We start from the raw sequence: 20,491 nt of genomic DNA on the forward strand, positions 1-20,491 counted from the left end.
CTAATATGCAAATTGTCCCCTTGACCAGGAGTTCGACCAGCAGGCAGGCCAGCCAACCGCCAATGTCCCCTCCCCCGGTCAGTCTGGCCGGACCCCACCCATGCACGAATTAATGCACAGGGCCTCTAATATACATATATATAGTATATATATCTATATATCATATACATATATATAGTATATATATATCTGTATATACCATATATATAGTATATATATATATATCTATATATACTATTATTATGCACACACAGTGATATATATATATCAGTGTGTGTGGGCATAATAATCTGTCCACTGGCCACTCAGTATATATATAATTTCAATATATATATATATATATATATATATATATATATATATATATATCTGAATGCATAATAATCTGGCCACTGGCCACTCAGTATATATATAATTTCAATATATATATATATATATATATATATATATATATATATATATATACTGAGTGGCCAGTGGACAGATTATTATGCATTCAGAGATCATAATAATCTGGCCACTCAGTGTATATTCCCTAAAGTCCAAGTTGGAATATAAAACTCCTGGACTCAAATCTTCTTCAAAGGCAACCACTGCATATTGTATGCACTCTGGCTAATGATTTTAGTACATTTAAAAATTATCATCTTCAGTCAATCTTAAGGCTCCAGACTTTTCTCACTTTACATTTGGATAAACATTGTGCACAAGCCTAATATTATTCCCATTCCCTAAATATGCCTAATATGCTAGGAAAATATATCCTACTACAAAAATTTTGAGTTTCTTGGCTGGGATTAATAGGAAATTAGACCACTTGACCCCAAATATATGTCTCCAAAGCCTGTTAACATTAAGTATTAAGTTTCTCACTCTCCAAGCTTCCAAACCAAAATCCACACAGAAAAGCCTCCAGATATACTTATTTGAGGTGTGTTGTTGTGTGTTTTTTTTTTAAATTTTTGTAAGAAACAAGTTGACTCACTGTTTATTCAAAAGAAATAAAAGCTAGAACAATAAAAATGCCTCATTTAGAGAAAAATGTTTGAGAAAGATAAACTTTTATCTTCATTTTATTTGGCATTTAAGAAATAATTTTTCATAATATACATTTGTGGGTTTTTTTTCTGATTGTGAAGGTCCTATTTATACATTAGGAAATTTGAAAAATATATTTACACACAATTTCACTATCCAGAGATAGCTATTATTATTTTGGCATATTTTGTTCTGATCCTTTTTCCAGGTGTGCATACTTAGAAAGAGGACTTATACATACATTTAATTTAAGGGCTCCTTTTGAAATTTAAAACTTGGTCATTAGAAGAATCCCTTTGAGAAGTTCTTTAAAGAAAAATCCCAGCTAATGCTGTGGAAGGACTGATACAGAAAAACATCATTTTGTAACCCCTAATGAAATAAAAGATCCAGACAAAGATCATTATTGGTTGAAACCATTAGCACTATGGTTCTCAAGCCAAGTTGCACATTAATATCATTTAAAGAGTTCTGAAAAATATCTTGCCCAGACCTCATGACAGATCAATGGTTCTCAAAAGTGTGTTCACTGAGCCAGCAGGAGCAACAATGGGAGCTTGTTTTTGACCTGTCCTGTAATGATACAGACGAAGCTGCCAGCTTCCCAGAGCATTCTGAGGTTATTGGTGAATTTCACACATTGCCATTTATCCCCAGTGTGTGTGCATAGTTACTATGAAGAGATATTTATTGGAAGCAGTTTTTCATTGGTGATAAAAATTTTTCTTTCATTTGGTTGGATATTGAGCTCCATCTCACCAGAATCATGAAAAATTAAAAGACAGAAAATACCAAATATTGGAGAGAATGTGGAGCAATTAGAACTCCTACAAACCATTGATGTGACTATAAATTGGTCAAACCAGATAGGAAAGCTGTTTGGCAGTATCTACTAAGCTAAGCATATGCGTACCCTATAACTAGGTAATTCCTTGAAACACGTTTGTCAAAAAAATGAGCAAGAATATCCACAGCAGTTTTATGCATAATGAATCTGAATTGGAAATGCATATATGCTTATCAAGAGTAGGACAAATTAACATATTGTAGTATATAGTGGGAATTGCACAGCCATAAAAATGAACAAGTTACAATTTCATGCAACATCATGGATGGGCCTCACAAATATAACATTGAGAGAAGGAAGACAGGCACAAAAGAGTATCGAGGGGGAAGATATCTTAGATGGGTATGCATCTGCAGGACTGGAAATACTCTGTTTCTTAATCTGGGTTCTGGTAATGGGTATGTTCAGTCTGTAAAAACTTACTAGGTCATGCACTTATAATTTATTTTTCTATACATTTCAATGTAATTTTAAAAAACAACATGATGCCATTGCCAAAATGAATGTAAATTAATTAAGACTAAACATAGAAATATTTTAGAGTATATATTCCCAAATTGCTGTATTTTCTGCTATATAATCTCTCAAAAATCACAGGAGCCATATATCACAATAATTTCAGTCATTTATACTAATACTGTTATAGTCAGTTATCCAAGTTGTTTAGCACAAGTAAGCAAGTTAAGAGACTAAAATAATAATTTTGTTTTTTAGAGTAATATTTTAGAAAATTTTCTATTTTAGGTATTTTTCCCCCTATCTTCAAGCAATGATACCAAAAGGTGTGCTTATTTTATTTTTCCATAAATGATACCCTTGTAAATTTTCTAAGCATGTGTAATTTTTCTCAGGGAAACATCAGACACATGAAACCAGAGAGAAAGTATTCTATCACAAAATGAAGCCTTATGTGACAGCACTAAATGGAAAAGGCTTTGGTAAAGTTACTTTGGAACTCTTCATTTTTATGTCAAATTTTAAACCCACGTCAGTGGCAACAACTGGAGCTCTCCAAGGTACAGCTGCTTGGAACATTTAGTTCTAGTTTGTTTTTAAAATTACTCCCAAAGCTCCAGGAGATGTTGGCTGTGGCAGTTGCACATCTCCAAGCGTAGACGTAGACATTGGAAGTTCCTAGCTTGCTCCTGAAAGTTCAATTTTGTTCTTTCTGTTTCATCCATTTTTTTTTTGGGGGGGGGGGTAGATATTGTTTCATGCAACTATGTCAATGGAAGCAGAGGAAATGGAGCATTTAGAATTTCTCTTGGTTGGTTTCCTAAATCCTACATGCTAAATGCCCAGAAAGTTGTAATTATTTCATAAATGGATACCAACATGAAATAGGCCAATTTTATTTATTTTGTTTTTTTTTAATCTTTATTTTTGAAAGAATTACATATGTCCCTCTTTTTCCCCCATTGACCTCTTCTACCCCTCCCCTACCCCCACCTCAGACCTTCACCACCCTATTATCTGTGTCTATGAGTTATGCACATATGCATTTTAATGTACAATTGCGTTCTATTTAAGTCTAACAGAGATTTGGAGATCTCTTCAATGAGATTTCCTACTAGAGTACTTGATAGGTTCCATTGCTAACATTAAAACCATAAGAACATTTTCTAAATATTAACATTTTTCTCTGTAGTTGGAACAGAGCCTTGCTGATAACTCTTCCAGTCTGAATGGAAGATAGCCTTTTAGTAGTATCACTACTATAAGATAGTCAAGCCAATACTGATTGTCCACTTCAATGCATCCTTCCCTTTCATTTTTTCCTGCATAGTTTTTACTATGCTGTTGGAAATAATCTTGCTATTTAAAATCAATAAATAAAAATTATTTTTCTGAATTATTGAATGAGTTTACACTTCCTTCAGGACTCTAAAGGCTTCCGATAGGTCCAAATTCCATCAGTACTTTGCACTATCTGACTTCTTAATTTTTGTCAATTTAATGAATATAAAATATTAACTCAAGCTTTAATTTGCATCTAATTTATTACTAATTATGTTGATTATCTCTTAATATCTTAATATATCTCACATATGTTATATGTAATATATCAATATATCAAGTATACTGTATTATAAAATATGTGTTCATTTTTGCCTATTTTTCAAAATCAGCTGTTTATTGTAGTTCTACTGATTTGTAGGAGTCTAGTACATATTTTACAATTAATTTTTGTTAGCTATTTTGTAAATATATTTTCCCAATTCGTAGTTTGTCTTTTTAATTTCTTTGTGTTGTATTTTGAGGAATAGAAGGTCTAACTTATAATGTAATCATACTGATCAGTATTTTCTTTATGATTAATACTTTTAGGGTCTTGGTAAATAAATATTTCCTTATTGCAAGTTCTTAGAGCTTTTTAAGAAGGTTTTGCAGTTTGTTTTTTCATGTGTTATCTTTATCTATAATTAATTTTGAGTGAACTTTGAAATATATATACATATATTCCCCAGGAAATAGTGAGGTTTTACTAGGGGTAAGTAGGTGAAGGAAACCACAAAATAGTTTGAAGAAGGAGAGAAGTATCCTTTAGATGCAATGAGAAATCTAAAAGGCACTGTGGAATGGTTTAAGAAGCTAGAAATGGAAAGAAAATAACAGGATTTATTAGGGAATGTGCAAAGCATTTGGAAGATTTAGAAGGTAATCATCAATAAGATGTGAGAAATTCTGAGCAGGTTGGGCTTCTGATGCTGTTGGAGGTGCATGGAAGTGTAAGGCCTGATGACGTTATTGCTGGAAACTGGGGGGAAAACATGGATTTGGAATTGGACTTGGATTCACATACTATTTTCACTATTAACAAACCAGGGAATTTTCTTCAACTTAGCATTCAAATTCATATTCTATTGAATAGGTCTTATGAAGTTTAGAGACAGAGAATAGAAGGCATCCAGCACAATATCTGGTGCATGGAAGTTACCCAGTAAATGAGAACTATTGCTACTGATTTGAGAATTAGAAGGAGATTACTGAAGCAGGTATTTTTCACCTGGAGTTTATACATGGTTGGGCCTTAGGATGTTAAAAAATCCCCTAAAATGGCAAGTAAAACAGGTTATCTGCATAAACACTTCTCTGGGGGAAAAGGTCTATAGCATTTGCAAGATTTTTAAAGGGTGTTTTGAATTTAAAACAGTTAAGAAGAAAAAGTGATTGAAAAAAAAGTTGGCAGAAAGAGGAGAGGGAATGAATGACATGGGAAGAGGAAAAGATGAAGACCAGGGAGTAAGGCCTGGCCAGTGTGGCTCAATGGATTGAGCATCACCCCATACAACAAGAGGTCACTGATTCAATTCCTGGTCAGGGCACATGCCTGGATTGCAGGCTCATTCACCAGTGTGGGGTTTACAGAAGGCACCCCCAATAGATGTTTATCTCTCATCGATGCTTCTATTTCTTGCTCTCCCTCTAAAAAAAAAAAATCAATAAAAACACTTCTTTAAAAAAAAAAAAAGAACAGCGAGTAAGAACAGCAACTGAACAAGAATTATAACTTTTTTAATCCTCACCCAAGGATATTTTTCCATTGATTTTTGTTGTTGTTAGTCCTCACCCGAAGATATTTTTCCATTGATTTTTAGAGAGAGTGGACGGGAGGGGAAGAGACACAGAGAAACAATTATGTGAGAAAGGCACATCATACATCAATTAGTTGCCTCTCTCACTCTCCCCAATCAGGCTTGGCATTAAGCCTGCAACCACGGTACATGACCTTGACAGGAATCGAACCCACAACCCGTCAGTCTGCAGACCAATGCTCTATTCAGTGAGCAAAACTGGCTAGGGCTCCGTATATTTATTTATTTGTTTATTTATTTGTTTATTTATTTATTTATTTATTTATTTATTTATTTATTTATTTTTTAGAGAGAGAGAGTGGAAGGGAGGGAAGAAGGGGGAAGAGAGAAAAAGAAACATTGATGTGAGAGAGATACATCGATTGGTTTCATCCCACATGTACCCCAACCAAGGCCAGGGATGGAGCCTGCAACACAGGCACATGCCCTTGACTGGGAATCAAACCTGAGACCACTGATCAACACTGGCCAGTGCAGGAATCAAAACTTTAAACAGGGGAATAAATGTAGAGAATTTGCAGAGAAAGGAGACCATAGCATTGACATGGTCTTGAAGAGAAGGTTGAGTGGCAGAAATGAGTAGATAAGGTCAGACAGCATTAGGAAAGCCAGGTAAAAACATTGCAGCTTTGTAAAGGGGCCACGGTAAGGGCAGTGATTCTTAACAATCCTGGGAAGCTATTGTATTTAAAGTTGCTTCTTTTTTATCTTTCCTTTTTACTCAAAACCATTTACACAGTTCAGTTTACTGTGTGATGTGTTTTGAATTGACATTTCTACACCACTTTGAGACATTTAAGCCATCTCATTACTGTAATATAATATCTGATATTACCTGTTCTCAATAACATTTTATTAGGGTTTGACGAAGTTTATTCAAAGAGCTCTTCTCTGCACAGGTTAAATGTTTAGATTTGCATTTCAATTTCTATTCTCTGACAATAAATCATATGATTCTCTTGAATATTTTCAGAGTGGACAAAAAAGTTAATGACATTTTTCTGGAAGTGCAAACTAATCAGCTCTCTATTAAAAAGGATAACTTAGTGATAATCAAAATTATGTGTTCCTTTGAGAGAAAAATAGATAAGAGAAATTCAATTTGAATTACCGGTAGTTATCATTAGTAAATCATCAAAAATTGTCATCGAAACACACACACACACACACACACACACACACACACACACACACGTATGAAAAGAAAATAGAAAAGGGTAAGGAAAGCATAGCAAACTCAATTTTTGCAAATACAAAATTTCCCCAAAAATATAAAACGAAGCGATATGAAGAACTTTGGAATCAATATTAGGGTGAGAGTGCCTGACGAGAGAATTGAACCTTGTCAAGGAGTTTTGAGAAGGCATTGATGAAGAGGTGACATTTGAACCTAGGTCTGAGGAATGACGAAGTGAATAGGAGAGAATGAATTCCTCTCATGATAGTAGCATATGCCAAATATTCTTACTAACTTTTAAAAAAGTTTTTGTTTATTGATTTTTAGAGAGAGAAGAAAGGAGAGAGAGAGAGAGAGAGAGAGAGGCATCAACTTATTGTTCCACCTATTTATGCCTTCATTGGTTGATTCTTGTATGTGCCCTGTCGGGATCGAACCTGCAATTTTGGCATATCAGGATCGACTCTTATTAACTTCTTTCAATGGTATCAATATCATATATTGAAACATAGCTCTCCAGAATATAACTGAACAGTTTGGTTCTAAATTATAATAAAGACCCAATATAAAAGTATAAATGAAAGCTAAGTCATGAAATACATTTCTTTCATATAAGACAACTGTACTATATGCTTTGCAATCGGGGAGAAATGCGCACAGGTTTTAGCGATGTGGAATTCATTAAAGACCTCACAAATTACTACACTTTGCCAGGAATTGTGCTAGGCTTTAGAGATACAAAGAAATATAAGATAATGCTCCTGTGTTCTGATATCTCACAATCAAACTAAAGATCCATAAGAACAATGAGAAAAAATATCATATAACTATGCTGAGGGCCAAACTCATTAGCTTATTTAAGTGCTTGAATAACTTAAAGGTGGAAGCAATTATTTTTCCTTTACTTGTTACTGCATTGTTTGGCTTTCCCTAAAGGCCCAATACAATAGGAATAAATTATATGAGTAAACAATCAAATAACCCTGTGTCATTAACACAAGGATATATTGTTATTGCTGTATAATTGTATGGATGAATGTAAATTTAGCTATGTTTAACTATGCTCTGTTACTGGCCCAACAACAAAGAGAGAACAGACTGCCTTTTAATTTGAAGTACATATTCTCAGTTGTAAATATCCTCTGAAAATAATTATCCTCTCTCTCTCCCCCTCTCCCTCTCTCTCTCATGTGATATAATATTTAATGTCAAACATCATCAAAGAAGCCTTTCAAGGCAGAACTGGGAAATTAAGACCCAGGATTTGTTCTCAGGTTCTGCTGATGTCTCACTGAGTTTTCATGAGAGACTCCTCATGTGCTAGTGCCAAGAACAAGAAAAATCATACTACTGTGTACAGGCAATGAGACTTCTTGGGGAATTAATATTTCAATGATTTCGAAATGATAAGTGAATATTAAAAAATCCATTGAATGCAAAATAACACTAGACAGTTGTTATTAAAAACCTAAAGGTAAAAATTATTTTCAAGTTATTCTGGCATACTTTTGTTCTCTGACAATTACTATTTGTGCAGAGTTGAGCTTTTCTCGAAACAAAAAGCCTTATGACGTAATTATTCAGAAATAATCTCTAAGAAATCTTCCATATACAGAACGGGCTTTGGTGCTTTTCATTTCAAAACCCACACTCACGCATTACAAAGAACATGCTCCTCCTCTGAGAAGGTTTTGTCTTGAATGGGAAGGAGAAAAAACCACTAAGGTGGAGATAGTTAATAATTGATAGTGGAAATAGAGTCTTAATGAAATTTCCACCTTCCTGAAACCTGAACTCTGTTTAGTACTTTGCATTATTACCTAACACTGATTGTGTAGTTACCTGACATAGCCTAGATGAAGCTTCAATTAGCAATATAAAATATCTGTGTTGGAAAATTTTTCAAGTACTATCCTCTATTTATCTCAAATGAAACCACATAGGCAGTGGTGAAGAGAAAACTATCATGCTAGAAACATGTGTCCTTGCTCAACACATTATAACTTAAATGGATACTTGTTTTTCAGTTTCAGAAACTGATACTATTAATGGTAATATTTCATTGAAACAGATTATGTATTTTTGGGGTGTTCTGTGGAGTCATCTAAATTTCAAACCATCACTTTGACAGTGATTAGATGTACACATTTATTAAATAAAATTTCAAAGATGATCATTTGCAGAATTGTAATATTTGGAAAGAATCCTCAAATATTAGGGCCATTCCCAATTTTGTTATTGTTGTTAATCCTCACCTGAGGATATTTTTCCATTGATTTTTAAAGAGAGTGGAAGAGAGGCAGAGAGACAAAGAAAGAGAAACATCAATGTAAGAGAGCCACATCAATTGGTTGCCTCCTGCCCCTGCCCTGACCAGAGCCAGGGATTGAGCCCACAATTAGAATCAAACCAGGACCATTCTGTCCACAGGGCGACATGCTATCCACTTAGCCAAACCGACTAGAGCCCATTCCAACATTTTTTATCTACAAATCTGAAGATACTCAAGCCCAGGAAGAAATGAACTTCAATTGCCTAATGTTCTAGAATCAGAGGTGATAAAAATGAGCAGTATCCTTAGAAGACCGTTATCTCAATGAAGTAACAACATGAGAGACAAGTAAGCATCTGGTATCTGCTGGCATTCTTCCAAGAACAGGGAACTACAAACTGCTCCCAAACTGTACATTCCATTTTTGAACAATGCTACTTGTCACTTTTATATATTGGTTCCTATTCTGCACTCCTTGTCTCACACATTCTTTCCTCTCTTCCACGCTGTCTTTCACTTCTGACTGCAGCACTCACAACCCTTTGGAAATCAATCCTGCCCATTCTTAACACTTCCTCCAGTCCTCATAGGAACTTTCCTTCCAACTTTAACTCTTCCATTGACTCTTTCTCTGAGGATTTTATTCTATCGATTTCCCTTCAAAAATATGATATCAAGAATAAAGACTCTACTAGTTTCATTTTTATCTTATTGGACACAGTAGAGTTCATTATACAATTCATATAATTATGAAAATATAAATTTCACAATTATATGAATTGTATAATATACCAAATGACGATTTTTAAAAATTATATATTATCTTATTTTAGCATTATCTTATTTGTAGCATTTCTTTAAAGTTGACCTTAGATACTCTAAAGTGTGATTATGAATGATAGTGTCCCCATTATAAGCACATTTTATAAAATTATCTTATTATATTTTTGTGGGGACTTGGGGTATTTGCAATGAGCTAGAAAGAATTAATTTAGGAACAGTAGCCAATTAAGGACATTAAGGATTGTAGTACTTTAATATAATTGAAATCATTCTATAGCAATGGATAAAGTAGCAATTATGCAATTTCCTCAGTCCAGAAAAACAGAGCCTTTGTAAGGGCCAGATTGTTGAAGCTGCCTTCCTAATATGTAGGTCAGACTTTAGCTGGAGGCATCTTGAAGCATGTTAAGCATTCATTAACATTATGTGAAAACACTGCTACTATAAGGGAACAATACATTTCTAAAGAAGATGCCAATATTTCTGAACATATTATTTACAAATGAGTACTGTTTCCTCATCAATAAATTGTTAATGCAAATAAATAAAATTAACTGAATTCTTAATTTATGGTAGTCACCATGCTAAATCCTCTTCATGTATTATCTCTTCTATTTCTTAAAATGTTTTGAATTCTACAATACTATTAAACCCATTTTACAGATGAGGACAAATAAAGTTTATAGAAAATAATTTGCTAATGATCATAATTCTAGTTGGCAGCCAAGTCCTATGACTTGAACTAGGTATGTCTGACACCAAAACACAACTGCTTTGCATGAAAACACTAGAATGGCAGTTCTTAGAGTTATTAAAATGTTTCAAAGGAACAAATTCCATTAACTTAGAGGTTTCTTTTAGTAATAGCTAGGGCTATTACTAGTTTCCAAGTTTTAATTGTATAAATATTTTTTCTCTTATTGTACTCCATAAAGTATTTTTTAATTCTCAATCTATAAGCATTCTTTCATTTGAAATTTCCCCAAATGCCCAGAATTTGACCACCATATTTTGCCTTGTTAAATTGTTTCAGCAAAAACAGTAAACACATATTGAAACTCCAGCCTCCTGGTTACTCTCCATTTTACAAGACTAGCAAGAAAACACTTGCATGCTGTTGTGGATTTTAAGTGCAGCCAGTGTCACTGAGCCCTAAAGCACATCTGTGGCTTCCAACAAACACATGTGGCTGGCGTGGGTGTTTCTGCTGCCATGTCCCTGGGAGTTACCGAGGTGTGACACAAATGAAAGAAGCATCCTGGCGGTAGAAATTATCCTGCCCAGATAATTAAAATATTGACAACAATACACCCCTTTGAGAGCCCACATGTATGTTATGCCTTTTCTTGAGAAAGCACTGTAGATAGCTAAGTTGGAAATCTTTCAGTTAATCACATAATTTTAAAAAATGTATGCTGTATGCCTACTGCACATGAGACATTGCAAGGGTCGTGATGGATACAGAGACAAGATTCCAAGACAAACTTAACCATGGGGACCTTACAATCAATTTGTTTACCAAAAAAGATGCACGTGCAAATGAAAATTAAATAGCATAAACATCAAATGACAAGATAATAATGCAAAAGGTACTGTGTTCTAGCTCAGTGCCTTACATATAGGGGATAGTCAATACAAATGGGTTGTTATGATTAATATACTAGTGGAGCTGTGCATACCAATGAGTGTTTTTAGAGTCTAGCCAGGGATCATCACTGGGGAGTACTCAGGAAACTTGAACAGGTGTGTGGAGGTAAGGATCAGTAGGGCTTGAGATAGTGAATTTAATCAAGGCACCCCCTCTACTTAATACCTACCTATTGAAACTTAATAGGTTGAGGAATCTTTAGTTTCACTTGAAAGATGTACTCTGAGTGACCACATCATTGTCTTTATTATGAGCAAATAAAAGAAAATAACTGCTTGGGCTTCATTGAAACTGAAATGGTTTAAAAATATGTATAAGGTGTTCCAATTATTAAACTGATTTAGATGTTCCAGACTCAGATATTTTTCTCTGTCATATTTTAAAATTATGCTTTATTATTCTGAAATAATTATAAGAAATTAAGTTATAAGAAATAATACAAAGAGATTCCATGTACCCTTTACCTAATTTCCCCCAGTGGTAACATCTTGCAAAAATGCAATAAAGCAACCAGGATGTTATCATTGATAGAATTAAGATAGAAAACATTTCTATCACAGTTAGGATCTCTTAGATTGCCCTTGTGATCACTGCTATTTCCCTCTTGTCCCAACGTCTTCCTTAATTTCTGGCAACCTCTAATCTGTTCTCTAGTTCTGTAATTTTGTCATCTCAAAAATGTTATATAAATAGAGCAAAATGATACAGTATTTATCCTTAAGGTAATAGTTTTTTTTTTTTTATTTCTCACTCAGCATAATTCCCTGGACATTTATCCAGGTTTTTGCATGCATGGGTAGTTGCTTTTATTGCTGGCTAGTATTCCATGGCACGGATGTATCAGAGTTTGTTCAATCATTCATCTACTGAAGGACATCTGTGTTATTTCTAGGATTTGGCTGTTATAAACAAAGCTACTATAAAAATTCATGTACAGGTTTTGTGTGAACATAAGTTTTCATTTCTCTGTGATAAATTCCCAGGAATACAATTGCTTTATTAGATGGCAGGAACATGTTTATGTTTTAAGAAAGTGCCAAACTGTTTTACAGAGTGGCTTTACCATTGTACATTCTCATGGGCAATGAATGAGTGATCCAGTTCCTCTAAACCCTCATGAGCATTTAATTTTGTCAGTATTGTTTATTTCAGTATTTTGATAGCTGTATAGTGATGTTTTATTGTGGTTTTAACTTTCCTTTCCTTAATTGTCAATAAGATTGAACATGTTTTCATATGATTATTTGTCATAAGTATATCCTCTCAAGTGTAGTGTCTGTACATGTTCTTGTCTATTTTCTAATTGAGTTATTTATTTCTCTTACTGCTGACCTTCTTGAGTTATATAGTATGTGTAGACATAGTCCTTTGTTGGTTATGTGTTGGTTATGTGAAATGTTTTCTCCCACTCTGTAGCTTGTCTTTTTATCAAAGTTTTTTTAGTTTTAATGAAATCTAAGTTATCCATTTTTCCTTTGATGGGTCATGATTGTGGTGTTAAGTCTAGATCTTAAAGATATTATCCTATTTTTAAAAATGTAGCCTCATATTTTACATTTAAACTTGTAATACATTTCAAATTAATTTTTATTCAAGGCACAAGGTTCAGGTCAAGTGTTTTTGTTTGTTTGTTTGGTTGGTTTTCTGCCTATGGATGGGATGCCCAATTACTCCAGCTCCATTTGTTGAAAACGTTACCTTTCCTTCACTGAATTGCTTCTGCATCTGTGTAAAAAATAACTAGGGGGTTTCTCAGCTGATGTTGCTCAGTGGTTGAGCGTAGACCCATGAACCAAGAGGTTACTGGTTTGATTCCTAGGGCACATGCCCAGATTTAGATGTTTGGTGACATGTAATATCTCATATGTCTCTTCCATTAATGTAAGATAATAAAAGGAATAGTCTACAAAGCAGATACTTACCTGGCAAGCTACAGAGGACTTAAGCCCTCAACCCACAAACTCTGCTCAAGGAGACAAGAGGACCACCTTACATAGAGGAAGGATTAATTGGTGAAGAGAGAAGCCAGAAATGTGAGATGTCTCCAAACAAAAACATAAGGATGGGGTTCTTCCTAACCATAGAGGTGAAAAACGATACTATTGACTGTCAGAGACCAGAACAGAAGGCACAGAGGAAGTACATTTTAATGTAGGCAAAGTGATAGGGATTGTGAGGAATAAAGAAGAATGTCGAAGTATTGAGTCCTCTTGATTGAGGCCCTAATTAATTACCTAAAACGGACCCTTCCTGTAAGATTCTTGAAGTAAGAAGAATGAAGGAGAGAGGGGGAAAAGGCAGCCAGGTGGTCCTAGATTAGGTGTAGGAATCCTTTGTGGGAAGGTGGAGGGTTGAGAGTTAAATTGCAAGGGACAATGACAAGCTGTTACTCAGTAGTATGTGTCAGGCTGGCCTAGCAAAGCATAGTGTAAGACTTGGGACACTGGAGGAAAAGAGAATGAGCACCTCAAATAGTTTGTCAGCTAATCCAGTGGGATTGTTTGGTTCCATTCATTTCAATTGATGTATTGCTTCTATTTATGAAGAAAAACTACCTAAAAAACAACTGACCATGGTCAGTTTATTAAAAATTGCACTGGGCGATGTAGCATACTGAATTTTAATGTTCAGTCGTTTGCTTGGCATTAAAATAAATCATCCAGGCCTGGAAACAAGAGAGAAATATTTATCTAGACAGTGAGAAAAAGAGAATGTGAGAAACCAGCCAAGGCTGATTTTGCATAGATTAGAAAGCATGAGGAGGGTCCAACAACCAGCAGGAAGCAGCAATCAACACGATATTGGCTCTTTGGTTGATAGCATTTGGCAACAGCTGTAATGAATGTCCTAAAAACAGATTGATTCAGGTAAAAACTGGAAAACATTCAGTGAAAACCTTTCATCAGAAGAAGATGAATGCTTTATATACATTTAATCAGTTCTTCATTTCTGTCCTTGGCTAAGATTCTGAATTACCCCTTATTTGATAATGCTGATTTTAGGCTATCTTCAGGAAATAATGTTGCTTCATAAAATGCTCTTGTTGTCAATTAGGAAAATGTACTAGATAAATACTAGGAAACATAAATCTGGAAAGGAGACATTTTATGCATGGATTCTAAAATAACTAAAATCAAAGTAGGCACAAAAGGAAGCTCTAATTAAATGGACATGGCTCTTCCAGCAAAGGTAAAGTGACTTTTTGTTGTATTTTTTAAAGTGAAAAACAAAATTATTCTCATTAATTGTGGGAAAAGAGAGAGCCCACATAAGAGGCATATTTGATAGCTTTTTATGGCAGCAAGATGTTTTCAAAAGCAGTTCTAGCTTGTTTATAAAAACTAATGGTGAAGTCAAGCTTTCTCTCACATAGCAAGAGAAGAACAGAGTTTTCCAGCAGCTGCTCAAGGTGAGAAATGTGAAATGTATAAAACAATAAAGAATCAGACAGTTTTGCAGATAGTTTTATCAGTGGTTATTTTGTACAAAATGAAATGAGGAGAATTCTCGGTCAAGATTTTCTATCTTTCATTAGGTAACAAAGACAAAGATGTAAATAGATCACTCTTGACAACGTTATTATCTAAAAATAATTAGTAAAAAATTGTGACTCAAATGGCAAGGCAGCATTTCTGAGCCTGTGTAGGTGACTATGAAATCCACAATAGGATTTGCAAAACTTTAAGGTCAAAATAAGGACTAAACTCATTGAATGTTAGGGTAATAGATAATTCATAGCACCCCAGATCAAGTTGGAATAGGCAACGATTATACATCTGTACAGGGAATAAGACCATAAAATGTATAGTATTTCCTTGTGGGCCTATTATTATTATCCCCAAGAATGGTGATTCCATTGCATTTGTCTCCCACTATATTTTAAGAAATTTAAGGAAAGAGATTATGTTTTACCTATTTTTATAAATTAAAGTCTAGCTGATTTCTTAGCATTTAGTGCATTTAAACATTCACTGAGAAAATGAAAGTATAGAATAACTCCAGAATATGACTTCTATATCAGATGTATTAAATCAACATTGTTCAATAGAGATTTCTACGATGGAAATTTTTGGCACTGCCCAATTTGATAGCTGCTAGCCACATATAGCTATTAAGCACTTGAAATATGGCCAGTGCAACTAAGGAACTGAATTATTAACTTTGTTTTATTTTAAATGATTTAAATGTAAAATTAAGTGGTCACATGTTGGACAGTGTGGTGCTACATTTTGCAAAAGAATAGAAGAAACAGAAGTTGTTGGATATATAACCTGCTTTTTTTTAATACTACTTGTCTATTATCTGTTCCCCATCTCAATTTATCATCTCTCATCAAGTAAGAAATCCAAAAGAAAAACAAAATAATCTCATATATCAAGTTAGATAAATTTGACCAGTCTTTTCTTTGTTGACTTATCCATCTCATCACCATTGACGATGTGTCTATGGCAGAGTACAATGGAAGACACTAAGCACACAGACCTGTTGGTACCCTGGGTCAGTTAACTATTTGCAGAGTATCTAGGTATGTTCCTTAAATCCCCTGAGTCGAGTCCCTTCATCAGTGAAATGAGAAGTATACCCATTGATGGGTTTTTGGGAGGATTAAAGATATTATACTTAGTCCTTATTGCAATGCCTAAGGTTGCTGTTACTACTGTGGTTGTTGTTAAGGATAAGATTGTGCTAAATGCTGTGAGAATACTGAAGGATATAGTATAGTCCCTGACATTTTAGAGAGATTTCTAAAAAACTTTCATTTATTCTTCATAGATACCAATCATTTTTGGTACCTTCTCAATATTTAATTAATCCTAGCCCCTGATATAAAGATTACAGGCAATTCTACAAGACTTTCTATGCTTTTGAGAGATTCTTGTCCTACCTATATCTTCACACTCATAGAATAGACCCTAGACCCTTAGTGCTTAAAAATTACTATTGAATTTGGATGATATAAAAATATAGTCTTCACTACTGCTAAAGGAAAACAAATAATATCCTTATAAAGAGCAGCAACCAGCAATCACTACAAATAGAAGATACAATAGAACAGAAAAACATGGCATTAACTACAGTAATATTCACCTCACACACAACTCCTTTGTCACACACACAATATATCTTCCCTTATAATAGACAAATATGCAAATTGACCGCACCTTCGCTACGCCCAAGCCACGCCCACCAACCAAGCCACGCCCACCAACCACGCCCACCAGGAAACCGTTGCAGGGACGTTGGGGTGTGGCGGAGCCCAAGGCCAGGAAAGCCTCGGGCGGAGGCTTTCCTGGCCTTGGGCACCAGCAGGGAGCCTGCACGGGTCGCAGGCAACGACCAGGGGGTCGGCTCCTGCGATGGGTGCAGCCGAGCCCAAGGCCACCGCCCGGGGCCAAGCCCCAACCCTGAAAGAAGGCAGAAGGCGGTGGCCACAGCCAAGGCCTGGGTCCCTGGTGCAGGCAGAAAACTGGTGCAGGCAGCCAGGTGAATGAAGGTCTATTGCACGAATCTTCGTGCAAACGGGCTACTAGTATATAAATAATCTAGAAGAAATGTAAAGGATCTATGAGAAAAATTATCAAATTTATAAAAACCATCAAATATATATAAAGAAAAACTAATGTAAAGGTGTACTTTGTTTCTGGATGGGCAGACTAAGTGTTGTAGAGAAGCATAGTACATTTTTAAAAAAATATTTTTTATTTTATTTTATTTTGACTAAGGATAATTCTGAACTCTATTCTCTTAACAAGGGTCTTCTTTCTTGGTTTATTATTTTTTATTTTTAACTTTTTAAAAAAATTTTATTTTCTTTATTGATTAAGGTATTACATATGTGTCCTTATTCCCCTTTGCCCTCCCACCCCTCGCTCATGCCCTCACCCCCTGGTGTCTGTGTCCATTGTTTATGCTTATATGTATGCATACAATTTCTTTGGTTGATCATTCCCCCTTATTCTTACTCTCCCCTACTTTTCAAAACCAATGGTTGTTTGGAGAATTTTCAGGAAATTTTTGAAAAATAAGAATGATGAGCTTTCCCAATCAAGTACTAACACAAATTATAAAGCTGTGATAATTAAACCAATATAATACAGGTAGAAGAATAGACACACAATAAGTAGAATAAAACAGATGAATTCAAGATGCCCTGTAGTAAAAATGAGAATTTAATATAGAAAATTGGTCACCTGTGTGGGAAAAAAAAATCATTTTAGCATCTCAATACTGTAAACCAGTATACTAAAAAGCATTTATTATAACATTTATAGATGGATTAAGGGATTATATGAAATGACACCAAGAAACAAGAAGAAAATCTTGTTTATCTGTTTGAGAAAGGTACTGAACATCAGAGAAAGTAAATCCCACAGATAACAATATTTGTTTGTCTATAGACTCAACTTTTAGCCATCATAAACATGTAAAACAAAATAAATTATAAACCAAACTAAAAAAAAAAATGTTTTCTAAGTACAGTCAAAAGGAAGTTCATAGAATGCTGCAGTTAGGAATTCTTCAACTAAAGCTCTTGGTTTAAATGCTGGCAGGATCACATATAAATGTGCAACCACAGGCTAATTATATCACTCAAATTTGTTTTTGTTTTTTAAATAAAAATTTGAAATAATACGCCTCCTAGGGATAACATGACAAATTGTAAATGTGTAAAACTCAGTGAATGACCTAAAACATAGCAAGATGCTCAATAAATGGTAACTTAAAAATAAGGAGTCAATATTCTTGCTATAGTTTTATAGATTATGAATATTAGTATTTTTTCTCATATGAATGTTTCAAGTAATTTTCCAAGACCATTATTTGCTATGACTTTTATTTTTCTTATCTTTTGTAAAAGAAAATAATTCATTTGTATTGAGTTAAATCTATCAGATTTTTTTGGCTTTGTGATTGTTGGTTTCCATTTTATTTAGGAAGTCTTCCCCTACTTTTCAACTTCATTTACATGATTATAAAATACTCTTCTCTATTATTATCTGATATTTTGAGATTTGTAGGGGAGGGGGAGCAGTTCTTGACAAATTTTAAAACATCAAATAGCAAAAACAGGGAAGAAAAGACAAATTTATTTATTCCAGTCCAGGTTACTGGAGGACTTACATTGTGTGCTACACTGCATTCCCCGTTATTATCAGTACCAATAAGGGAAGAATGTGTCTTAACAGCAGCAGCTCTGCCAAAAGCTTGCCCATGGCTACTGTAAGGCTCCCCGGCAGTCTACACATTCAACTTCCTCATTGTGTAGTTAATGAGGCGTTCCCCCTTGTAGCAAAGGGCTCCTTAACTCTAAATTCATTTTGTGCAAAGAGGAAAGAATCTGATATACTGATTATTCCTCATTGAAACCATGACTTAAATCCTATCTCAGTATTTATCCTTATTTTATGATTTAAAAAAATAGAAAAAAGGAAGGTATAAGGGGAGAGGCAATAGAAATTACACTGTAGGATATAAAGACTTTAAATTCTAGTCAGAGTTAAAATCTATTTTAAAGGTCAACCGATGGTTCGAAGGAAATAAGGACATGAAGTCCGATGGAGACATATGTGAGTTGTCTCATTATTGGTTTCAATAACGCAGGATCACAATTCTCAATAACATTGGAGTCCACATTTGTTAGGTATGCTGTGTTAGACATGGGTAGGTAGAAGTCCGACGAAATGGGTTCTCTCCATGCCCCCATGATAAAGAAAGAAGGCTTCTGGTGTGATGGAAAAAGCAGCTCTGTTCCCCGGTGGTGCCTGCAGCTCACAGCTGAGTTTAGCAGTGAAATGGAGTGGAGAACTTGGGAGATACAGGCACAGTCAGAGGCATGTCATGTGACTTTATCTCCACACCCGGTATTCCATATTGGGTTTGCCTTGTGCTTCAGTTCTTTCCTTAGCCTGTCCAGCTCCTTCTTCTGCTGCTCTTCCTCCTGCTGCCTGGCCTCCTCCAACTGCTGGTCTCTCTGGGCTTCTACCTCAGACATTTTCTCCACCTGCTCTTGCAGCTCCTTGGCTCTCTTCTCAGTGACCAGCTGAAAAGGTTCCTGGACTAGAGAACCAAAAAGGCTCTGAGCTACGGACTTTTTCTCATTCTTGGGAACAAGGGCTCCTGGAATATGATGGTGCTTGAACAAGTCTTGAAGCAAGTTGCTTCTTCCTGCTGTTTCTGTTCTTGCTCCAGCTGGTGCTTCCAAGTCTGTGCCTTCACAGAACCTCTTTTGTCTGTCTCCTTGCAGAAAGGCTCAATCTGGGTTTCCTTCTTCAACATTCTTCTCTGGCAGGTGTTAAAATGAGGCTAAGGAAGTGCCTTGAACTCAGGCACCTCCCCTTTCTAAAATTCTTTTATTTTCTTCTCCTTCCATAACTGCTGTTCTTTGTCTGGGTACTCAAAAAGAGAAAGGGCATATTTCCACAGTTTTTTGCCTCTGGGATATGGGGCTTAAAAGGCTCCCCAAAATGTGATACAGGTTGAGCTCTTATCACTACCAGCTCCTCTTCCTCATTGTTGGTGAGCTTTCAGATTTTGTTCTTTAATGGAAAGGCCAGTGACTTGGGGGCAGTGATTGGAAGTACTTTGTTTTCAGGAACACCCACAGTATCTTCCAAGATCTTAGTCAGGCAAGGCTTGGAATGAAATTCAAAGTGTTCTTCTTCTGATTTCTTCTTTGACTTGAAATCCTGGACTCTTTTCTCAATTTCCAAATCAAAGTCAATAGGCTGAGGATGTGGCTTCACAGGTGGTTTCTTGGACAAGATAGGCCCACTTTCAAGAATTCCGAGATCAAGTTCCCATGCTTTGAATTTATATTGTTGAAGTTTCTCAAGAACCTTGGCCTCCTGGTCTGCTGCACTTTTGCAGGTCACAGGAGTCCGTGGTCTCCTTGTAAGCTGTTTGGTTTGCAGCACAGGAGTCTGAGGGTCTCTGGAAATCTTGGCCACAGCAGATTTGGGGGGTAGCAAAGTAAGATCCTCCTTCTTGCTCCTCAAATGATGTATATTAGAGGTTCATTTATAGAAGGTTTTGACCTGCTGTGTAAAAGGCACATAGGAACAAACTGTTTCATCAAGAATTCTTTTCTTTCCTTGGGACAGGTTGAAAGGCTATAATGGTCCATCTTTTG

At 35.3% G+C, this 20,491-nt stretch overlaps 1 protein-coding gene and 1 pseudogene across 3 annotated transcripts in view; one reads left to right on the plus strand and one right to left on the minus strand.

Annotated features, from left to right (window-relative positions):
- Positions 1-20,491, plus strand: part of KCNH7 (potassium voltage-gated channel subfamily H member 7) — a gene marked incomplete at both ends in the record, with an annotated part of 421,921 nt that overhangs the window by 163,280 nt on the left and 238,150 nt on the right. The window lies entirely within an intron of this gene.
- LOC307106665 (targeting protein for Xklp2-like) lies at positions 19,144-20,354 on the minus strand (annotated as a pseudogene). The gene has a single exon. The product of its transcript is annotated as a targeting protein for Xklp2-like (transcript).

This window comes from Cnephaeus nilssonii (assembly GCF_951640355.1).
Source record: "Cnephaeus nilssonii genome assembly, chromosome: 10".
In the NCBI taxonomy this organism is placed as follows: Eukaryota; Metazoa; Chordata; class Mammalia; order Chiroptera; family Vespertilionidae; genus Cnephaeus; species Cnephaeus nilssonii.